The sequence below is a fragment of the Rattus norvegicus genome, chromosome 17 (assembly GCF_036323735.1).
Source record: "Rattus norvegicus strain BN/NHsdMcwi chromosome 17, GRCr8, whole genome shotgun sequence".
NCBI lineage: Eukaryota > Metazoa > Chordata > Mammalia > Rodentia > Muridae > Rattus > Rattus norvegicus.
Window position 1 is genome coordinate 13620435 of NC_086035.1, and position 9566 is coordinate 13630000.

Below are 9566 nucleotides of genomic sequence, written 5' to 3' on the forward strand. Positions count from 1 at the left end.
GGCTCGATGCGATCCCGTTTCAAGAAACAAACAGGAACTGCAAAAAACCAACTGTGAAATGAGTGAAGTCAGAGTGTGAGGCTGTGGGCGCTAACTGGAAAACAGCCTGTGGTGGGCATGGCCATAGGTGACAGCATCTATGTTGGGGACTTGCCCTCCTCCTGGGTTTCCTTTAGGTGTCATTGGTCTGGCTCTGTCCAGGATGGCTGAGTGCTTAGATGAGGTGGAGCGTGTATACCAACCGTGGGGAGTTGTTCTGTGCCATATCCATGTGTTAGGATGTGTGTGACCGTGTCCTAGGTTTGTGTGCCTGACCTGCAACTTCCAGGCCTGGGTCCTTCTGCCTGCCGCTTGGGTGGCTGTGCCCCATGGCTTCTGAAAAACTCTCTGTGTGGCTGAGTTTGCCAGGCCCCACCCCTGCTGGGAGCATAATGAGTTCAGGCCTGCGTTTCCCTGTATGTGACCCGGCCGCACCCGAGCTGTGGGTGGAGGTGTGGAGTGTTGCAGGTGCCTGACCCCACACAGGACTAACAGCCCCCCCCCCCCCATCTCCTAGGTAGGTGTGGGATGAGGTTGGCCACAGTGTCACTGGGTGGGATCTATCTAACCATTTGCTGGTCCCAGGCAGGCGTGTCCTTCTCAGTCAGCAGCTGCTGGCCTGGCTGCTTTATGGTGGCAGTGATGTTGCTGGACCCTGGCTCTCCTATGCGGGGATGAGCAGCATCTTCCCAACACCCAGCATTCTGCAGAGACAGCAGCTGTGGCATTGCCTCAAGGTCAGTGAGAAAAGTTGATGACAGCCAGGTCTAAGGACCAGGTAGACAGAGGGGGTCAGGGCTTGGGGGCAGATGGCCAGAGTGTCTGGATGTTCTAAGAAGACTGTGAGTCCAGTGGGTGTCAGGGCATTCCTACATACACTTTTCTTTTGGCTTTTCCACAGCCTGGAACACAGACTCCCTTCTCTTTCCAGGGCTTCTCAATTTGTGGGCTTTGCCCTGGGGCAGGAGTGGGGTCACGCTCCAACTGTTACCTGGCAGGTCTCCCCAGGAAGTGGTGGGGAGTTTCCCAGGGGGCCCAGAGGGCTGCAGGTGGGCCTTCTAGACTGTGAGTCTTGGTCTGGGGGGAAGCAGCTTCCTGGGGGTAGAGGAAATGACTTCTGCATCCGTGTCTTGTGTTTTTGTGGGGTTAAGCCTTCGCTGCTTGGTGGGGTCTATTGAAAGACTGTCTGCTCAAGCTTCCCCTGAACCGTAGGTGGGGAAGTTGGCCCCAGCCACACTCAGTTTCTTTAATGACTTTCTGACTCCCCTCCCTTCCTGCTGAGCATCTCAGCTCTGGGACACTTTGCTGTCTCTTGGTTTCCTCCTTCTTTCTGTGCTCTTGGGACATAAGGGACCAGCTCCACCTACACCTTGCAGAGTTTCTTTAATTGAGTCAGGACAGGAAAGCCATCGAGGCTGGGCTAAGGTGCTGTAGCCCCTCCCTTGCTTGGCCTCCTTGGCTGTCCAAGCCCCTCCTACTGCTGTACCTACTGGCCTTGACATGAGGGCAGCGGTAGTGGGGGGTTGGACAGCAAAGTTTTTTAGTTCTGAGAGTGTGTGCAGCCTGACCCCTGGCAAGAGAGGACACTGGGTATCATGGCTGGGAGGGACACATAGCCTCCCTCACAGACTTGTTGGGTGTTGATCCCCACACACCATGCCGTGTGGGATGCTGGTGTGGTAAATATATAATGGCACCTGGAGAAGCCTTTAGAGGTGGCTGGGGGCAGGGCTGAGAGGGGCTATCAGTTCGGTCTTAAGCATCCCTGTGCCTCTGCTGTGACTGGCCTCATGGCCGCTGTACAGAAGAAGCGACACACGACCCTTCCTCCAGCCACCTGCCTGTCGTCCACTGCGACTGCTCCCTCCCCTATTCATGACATTTAATAGATCCGAAGCAAAGTGATTGAGCTGGTGTTGGGAGAAGAAATGAGAGCGAGGCAATCGGTTGAGCAGCCAGGCACCAGGCAGCCCCAGTCCTAAAAGAAGCCAGTGTTTGTCCAGTGCTCTTCTGGGGCCGGGTAGGAGCTGGGGTTGAAGCCCTGAGGGAGGAGCTGCTAGGAGGGGAATGGGTCCTCTGCCCTCTCTTTCCTGTTCTTGGGAACATTGACCTGTCACTTGGATATGACCTGACATACACCTAAGCCTAGGCCTGGCCTTTACCGTCATCCGTCATGCCCAGAGGCCCGGCCCTGCAAAGCCATCGTCAATGTTGTCTGCTGTGCAGAAGTGCAGCTTGACCGCTGGCCTGAAGGGGAACACTCCCTACTGAGTCCTGCGTGTGAGCGGAGGCAGAGGGGCCCGTCCACTGATAGGCTGATTGGGTTTAAGGTATTTCTTTCAGCATGGTGGCATGTGGGGCGGTTGGACAGGTAAGGGTTGAGGCTTACAGGTGCTGACTGGGTGCTGAGGAAGCAGTTTGCCTTGGGAGGTGGCCGTTGTTCTTAGAAGGCTGTGCTGTTGTGAGTGGCCAGGACAGCAGGTTGCTGGTCAGCCGAGACAACTTTTGGGAGCTTGCACACGGCGAGCAAATCTCCACACTACTTTGTCACTGGGGGAAACACTACTAGAATAGAGAACTCAGAGTAACTGTGGGCTGGCTGACCCCTGCTGGCTCAGGTCTCAACTCAGGATCCACTCCAGGCCTCTGTCCAAGCTCACCTCCGGCATCCAAGTAGGACCGACTGCCTCCTGGCACACCCAGGCACTCATCTCATACCCCAAGATGTCTTTCCATGTCTCATCCCCTGCTTGCTTCCATGTGGCTAGCTCTGGTCCCCTGCTGGTGTCGGGTGTACTGCCCGACAGCAGCAGGGACCAGGGTGCGTGAGAAGGTTCTGCACTCAGTGATACTGGGGAGCTGGCATGGGAGACTCCTTGTTTTCAGATCATTTTTCCAGACGGCCTGGTAGCTTTATAAGCAGAAGGCCAGACCAAGGGAGAGTTGACAAACAGGTGTGTGTATTTATACATCCAAGTGGGTACGTGTGTGCATGCCATGTTATGTATGTAGAGGCCAGAGTACAGCCTTGTGTCGGGGCTCACCTTTCATGGGAGACAGATTAGGCAGCCAGCTGTACTGCTATAAGGTACAGAGCTGAGATTTTAATCTGAAGATAGCCGGTGATGTTCTATTGTTTATCTTTTTATTACACGTGTGTGTGTGTGTGTGTGTGTGTGTGTGTGTGTGTATGTGTGTGTGTGTGTGTTTGTGTGCATGTTTGCACGTGCACAGGGAATCTATACACATGGGAGCTAAAAGCTGATTTTGCCTAGACTGACTGGCCAGCGAATTCCTCAGATCCATTGTCTTCGTGCCCCGAGGTCTGGAGTTATATGTATATGTCACCTGCTTGACTCTTTTACATGCTGGTGACCCCAACTTTGGTCTTCTTGCTTGTACAGCAAAGTCTCCTATCAAACGAGCATCTCCTGAGTCCCTGATTGTGTTGGTCGGAGCTGGATTTTAGGCATATACTGAGGAAGAGTGGAGAGAAATATCTGGAGAGACTTGTGCAGAGCAAGACACAGGGGGATGATAGAGGGAGGTTACCAGTCATTCATGGGGGTGGGGGTGGGGGGGTGGTCGTGGTGTTGTGTTCTCAGAAATTCTGAGTAGTTGATGGATTGACAGTCTAAGATCTCAAGTGTTTGAGTCTGAGAACTAGGAGCTTTTTGCTCCCGACTCGGGTGGCCCGAGGTGCGTGGTCAAAGGTGGTCAGGTTGTAAGCAAGCACATTACTCTAGGTTTTAGCTGCCAGTGCTGGCACTGGGCAGATAGTGTAACCCTTAGCTCTTGGCAGCAGTGTATGACAGCACCGACCGTGCAAGCTAGTGTTACATTCCCTGTGCCTTGAGTGGTGGGACCTGTGGCTCCTACTGGCAGCCAGTGTCATAACTCTGAATGAAGCCTAGGCTGTCTCTAGGACTTGGTAGCTCTTGTAACTCTGTGACCAAGGCCTATATTCCTTCATCGTTGGCTCTGTGCAGCTCTCTCCAGGCTGGGTGTGGAAGCGCACATCTTTATCCCACCACACACTCAGGAGTTAGAGCCAGGTGATCTCTGAGTTTGAGGCCAGCCTAATCTACCATAGAGGTCCTTGTCAGGCAGAACCAAGCAGTGAGACCATGTCTCAAACCAACTTCATTACTTTACCATCCTTCATCTTCTTAGTCACTGGCCATTAACCCTACAGAGAGAGAGAGAGAGAGAGAGAGAGAGAGAGAGAGAGAGAGAGATTGAGAGACAGAGAGACAGAGAGACAGAGAGACAGTGAGAGAGGATGTATTTATGCATACAAGTAGGTGTGTGTGCGTGCCATGTCATGTATGTAGAGGCCTTGTGCCTTGTCTCACCTTTCAACTTGTTCGAGACAGGGTGTCTATTGTTTGTTTCTGTGTACCGGAGGCTAGCTCGTCAGTGATTTCTAGGCATTAACCTGTGTCTGCCTCCCATCTCACTGTAGGCGTTCTGGGGTTACAGGCACACATTGCTGTGCCCTACTGTATGCGGGTCCTGAGGATATGTAAACCTTCACGCAGAGCCATCTCCCCATCCCTTCTGCTCCCTTCTTGGCTCTGTGGGTGGCTGCTGCTGGTAGCATCGCCACGGCCACAGCTATTGCTGCTCTATCGTCTCCACTTGGTGTTACCCGCTCAGCCCCCTCAGCCTAGGATAAGAAACTGAAGTAGGCAAAGCCACTGGAGGGAGACTTCCACTGGGGCTACGGTTATGAAGACATCAGAGGACAGCACAGGAAGGGGGTCTCCTGACTAACTTGAAAAGTGAGCCAGTCAGCCTGGTTACATGGCCTAGATGTGTGTGTGTGTGTCTGTGTGTGGCAAGGGTGTTTGTGCCATTGTTGACACAACCCTTCATACAAATGGAAGATTGTATTTGCCCCAGCAATAGGTGTGCCCTCTCTGGTCCAAGTGAGAACATCTGCTCGCTAACCGATGCATTGTTCAGGCCTGTGATACTTGGGAGTGCTGCGTTCCCAGGCTGGTCTGGGATGGTTATGGCCAGGACAGGCTACGTTTTCAGCCGCGGTTACAGCGGTCCTCTGCAGCTGCTGGAGGGTCTTCGGGGTGATTTGAAAGTATCCAGAGTGGCCTGCCTGACATGACGGGGTAACCTAGCTGTTTCTCGGGCCCGTGGTTCCCTGTTTACCACCTGCCAGCTGCCTACTCCTAGCAATTTTGATCAGTTCCAGACCTCGTCGGAAGGATGCTTGCAATACAGGCTGGGGGAGAGCCCAACACAGAACTCAGAACTCTAGTAGCATTTAACCGTACCTAAATAGTGGGTTCAGTGTATGCGGAATGGTGCTTAACTTTTCCTCTCCAGTTCACTGGGGAGCCAGATGGGTCCCCTGACCTGGGATGAGAAACCAACACAACCACAGGTTTGTCCTTGGTGGGTGTGAATGGAGGTGACACAGCCTGATAGCTCCCAGGGCATGGTGGGTTCTGAGGGAGGACGCTGACCTGTTTGTTAGTTATGCGTGACCCGTTTTGGCTGAGCCACAGAGCAGCCTGGCCTCCAGTGTCCAGGCCTGCCAGCTAGCTAGTGGCAGCATCTGTGTCTCTGATGAGGGTGACTGAAGGAGCCACACACCGATGTAAGATCCATTATGTGTCGTGCTTTTGGACCAAACAGGATGAGTTCATGCACGTGCGTGGCGCCGAAATATGGTGAGCTTGATCTCGGGCCAGCCGGGTTTCGTTTGGCCACTGCTCCCACAGCGGATTCCTCGCTAGCCCTTTTTTTTCTCTTTAGGTTTTGTTTTACTTGGGGGAAGACACACATAATTTTGAAATTAGACACTCACTCTTGCTTTTTACGGCAAACAGATTGATGCATTGTATTGCGGGGTCTGGGTTGGCTGCCCAACCCTTTGCTGTTTGCTGACCCAGCACCTTCCGAAACAGGAGTTCTGCATACTCGGGCATTTGAGTGATACTTGCAGGTGTAGGGAAACATGGCCCCCTGTGCTAGTAAGGAAAAGCCTTTGAGGCTGGTTTGTTTGTTTGTTTGTTTGTTTTATGTTAAGTCACTAATTTCAGAAGAAATATTTTGCTCTGTGGACTTCTCTGGAGTGTTTCCTCAGTCCCACACTCCAATGGCTAGGGGTCGGGGAAGCTCTGAGGCTTCGGGTGATTGTTAAAACTGTGTCCTCTGGGTCAAGAAGGTGGCCCTTGGCTGTGCCTGGTGGGCAGCGGCCTGCGTAGTGTGGGTACTGGGCAGGGTGGTCTCCTCTCCTCAGGTCTAAACCCCCAGCCTCCAAGGCAGCCTTTCTCCTTGCATAGCTTGCCCCAGGTCCCTGAATCAGCCCATGTAGGAAAACAATCAGGCCCACATTGTAGAACAGCCCTGCTATTTAGAGGGCAGAGAATGGGGACAGGCTTGTCCCACGACCTGCAGAGAATGCTCACCACAGAGCCTTGTCTCCCAGTTGAAGGGTGCCTTGTTGTAGCAAGAGTGGACTCGGCCCCCTACAGCACATCCCCCCTTCACCCCATCCCAGACTATACCCCGACTCTATGGTCAAGACAGACATCTCAGCCGGGCAGAGGCCCCACTTGAAGGTAGAGCGACTGGACTTGAGGGCCGGGGTGCAAGGAAGGAACCAGGAGCACAGTGGCCAGAGCAGGTCTGGGAGCCCAGCTGCGGAAAGGTCTGCAGGGCTGGTAATGGGGCCAGGTGTTCTTTCTCTCCTTTGCGGGTGGCTCAGGGCTAAGTGGGATGTTCTGACAGTGTGCCTTCCAGGAGTGCAGATGGCTGGACCCCAGGAATGGAGGAAAAGGCTGTGAGGTAGAGGGGGGCTAGGGTTGGTCTAAGCATGTGGCTGTCTTGTACCTTGAAGGCAGTGGGCATGGTTCAGCTACAGAGCTGATGGGTCCATGCTATCTGGCCTGGGTAGCTGGTTGGCATCCAAGCACTGAGGCTGGCCCAGGTCACATTCTCTTTGTTGTTTGAAGTCATTTATCTCAGGTTTCTGTCTCAGAGACAACTCTGCGTGGCGGGAGTGGTGGCCTAGAGCGGCTGGCTTGCTGCCGGTGGGTGTGGCCCTGGCAGGGACTTGCCTGGCCCCACAACCCAGAGAAGGAAGAAGGCCCTGGTTTTTGCTTCCGAAGAACACAGATATGGCTGCTGTGTAGGACAGCACAGCCGGGGTGGCCTCATGTCATTGGGGTCGGTAAAAAACAGCGGGCTCTGATGGTGTGTGTGTGTGTGTGTGTGTGTGTGTGTGTGTGTGTGTGTGTGTGTGTAACTCAGAGGCCTGACAGACATGGGGACAGAGAAGGGCCTTAAATGACAAGTCAGGACCAAATTGGGTCCTGTCTGCCCTGGGGCTCCCAGAACAGCAACTCTGGAAGCAGAGCTCAGAGACTTCCCAAGAATGGGGGTTTCTGGGGAGAGTGGGGTGGGGACATTTCTAAAGTCAGAGGCTTTTGGTCCGACTGTTTTTCTGCGACTTCTCGTGTTCTTCAGGGTCCTGAGGCTCTCACTCAGTCCACAGTTGCTCACGTTCTTAGCTAGACCTGCCCTTTTTCTCTACTGGACTCCGTGGGGTTCCTGTCCTCCAGCGACCCTGTTGAACACAGCTGGCTCGGGCAGCTGATTCGGGCAGGGGTCCTATGGATGTCCCCTTATTAAAATACCAACCCAACGCTTCCCATCAGGAACAGGCTTCACCTGAAACAGCAGCAAACACGCTATACCCACCCTAGTGGGTATCTTCCTGAAGGCTGGCAGCTGCCCTCGAAACAGGACCTCAAGCCCCTGTCCTTCTGTTCTCCCACACTGGGCCACAGGGAGTCCGTGGATGTATGGATGGACATTGGGAGCCATGATCCGTAGCCTCGTTAACGCTGAATGCCAAAGGAATCAGAAGATAGGATTAATTTACAGTTAATCCTAATTGGTTAACCTAGAAAGAAGCCCTGGCCGGCTTTATAATGTCTAGAAACCAAGAGACAAAACTCAGGAGCTCTGCAGACTGAGCCGTGAGAGAGCTTTCCCACAGTAGGGTCAGGGGCAGCTAACATGGCTCCGTTCCACCGAGCAAACCAGCCGGTGGGGCTGATTGTAAGTTAGGTGCTAACAGACAGCTTTATTTACTTACTTGTCTTTCTAATGAGTTTATAAAGTAGCATGTTCCTTTATTGTATTCTTTTTTTTTTTTTTTTTTTGGAGCTGAGTTTGGTTGATTCTTGTCATTCATACCTTAGTCTCTCTGCCTCCTGATGTACCCCAGCCCCCCAATATTCCCCCTTCTGCTTCCAAGTCACATGTTCATTTCTCTCCCTTCTCCCTTAAGGTCTTTTTCCCCTCATCTCCTGGGTCCTCCTTCCTTCCTGGCCTCTCTCCATACTCTCTCCCAGCTAATAAATGTATTTAACAATCAGAAGCTAGGCTCTGCATGTGTGAGAAATAGAGAGAGGTCTTTTTAAAGTTTGGCCCAGGAAAACAGGGTTAGCCGTCTGCCTCAGTGAATCCCATTTATGAAAGAAAAGAGTGTCAGTTTTATGGGATGGCAAGTGGGAAATTCCTACCTGTTCTGGGCCCTGCGGACTTCCTTCCTGGGGTCCATTCCTTCGATGGATGTTGGACACAGGTTTTTTTCAGCTTAAAGCCGGCTCCTGCTGGACTGTCAAACATTCTAATTTTTGTGAACGAAGAGAGGGGTGGGGGATAAGCATCTCCTCTGTTACCAGGACTCCAACCCCTTCTCTCAGTTTTGGATTTTTAGTGACAGATGTGCTATTCTGGGGATCTGCAGGGCACTGAATAATGCCCCTCAAGACATCCGCATCAGAGCCTGCGACTGTTAGGTGACATGGTAAGGGGCCTAGCAGAAGCTATCATGATCTGGTATCTGGCCTTGAGGTGGAGAGACTGTCCCTGATAATTCAGGTGACCCGGAATGTAATCAGGGTTAATGCAGAGGGTGGGTGGGGGAGGGGGAGGTATGGGAGAGCCCTCCCCCCACTTTTCAGGCCCTGTTCCCCTGGGGCCTGTGAAGTAAACTGATAAGAGACCAGTCCGTGGAGAGGAGACAAGCTGGCTGACTTTAATATCTCCATGTGTATTTGGCACCCGGACAGAAGAGAAGTCAGGCCATTTAAATAAGTGGTGGTAAATCACCAAGAAAGACGAGACAAAAGAGGGCAGGGGTGGGGGTGTGACTTGTGTAACAGTGACCTAGAAATGTGGGAGGGGAGGGTTAGTACCCAGCAGCCTCATCTCCTGTTCTTCGTGGCGTGGGATAAACAGTACCTGTACCAATGAAAATTGATGTCAGAGCCAGGCCTAGCAGTCCCAGCATGCCGGACACAACCCGCTGTCCTCAGTAAGCCAGTTTAAAAAGTAGACAGTGGTGAAAAGCAGAAAAGGGAGATGTATTCAGTGTGATCACCCTGGGGGGGGGGGGGGAGGACAACAAAAGGAGCAGCGGCTCACCCCCACCCGTGCACACCAGACCACCATACACACCAGGGCCACCGGTGGCTCACCCCCACCAC

The 9566-nt window shown here is 53.0% G+C and overlaps 1 protein-coding gene across 15 annotated transcripts in view; it reads left to right on the forward strand.

The window, feature by feature from the left end:
• Positions 1-9566, forward strand: part of Sema4d (semaphorin 4D) — a 106805-nt gene that overhangs the window by 38350 nt on the left and 58889 nt on the right. Inside the window, exon 1 of one of the 15 annotated variants that reach the window (XM_039095644.2) lies at positions 630-776. The exons of 12 other annotated variants lie outside the window; for them this stretch is intronic. The gene's annotated coding sequence lies outside the window, so the exon portion shown is untranslated. Of the gene's footprint in view, positions 1-629; positions 777-6222; positions 6716-9566 lie in introns of those variants that run through there. 2 more of the 15 variants (XM_039095641.2, XM_039095651.2) reach the window with 2 other exon arrangements.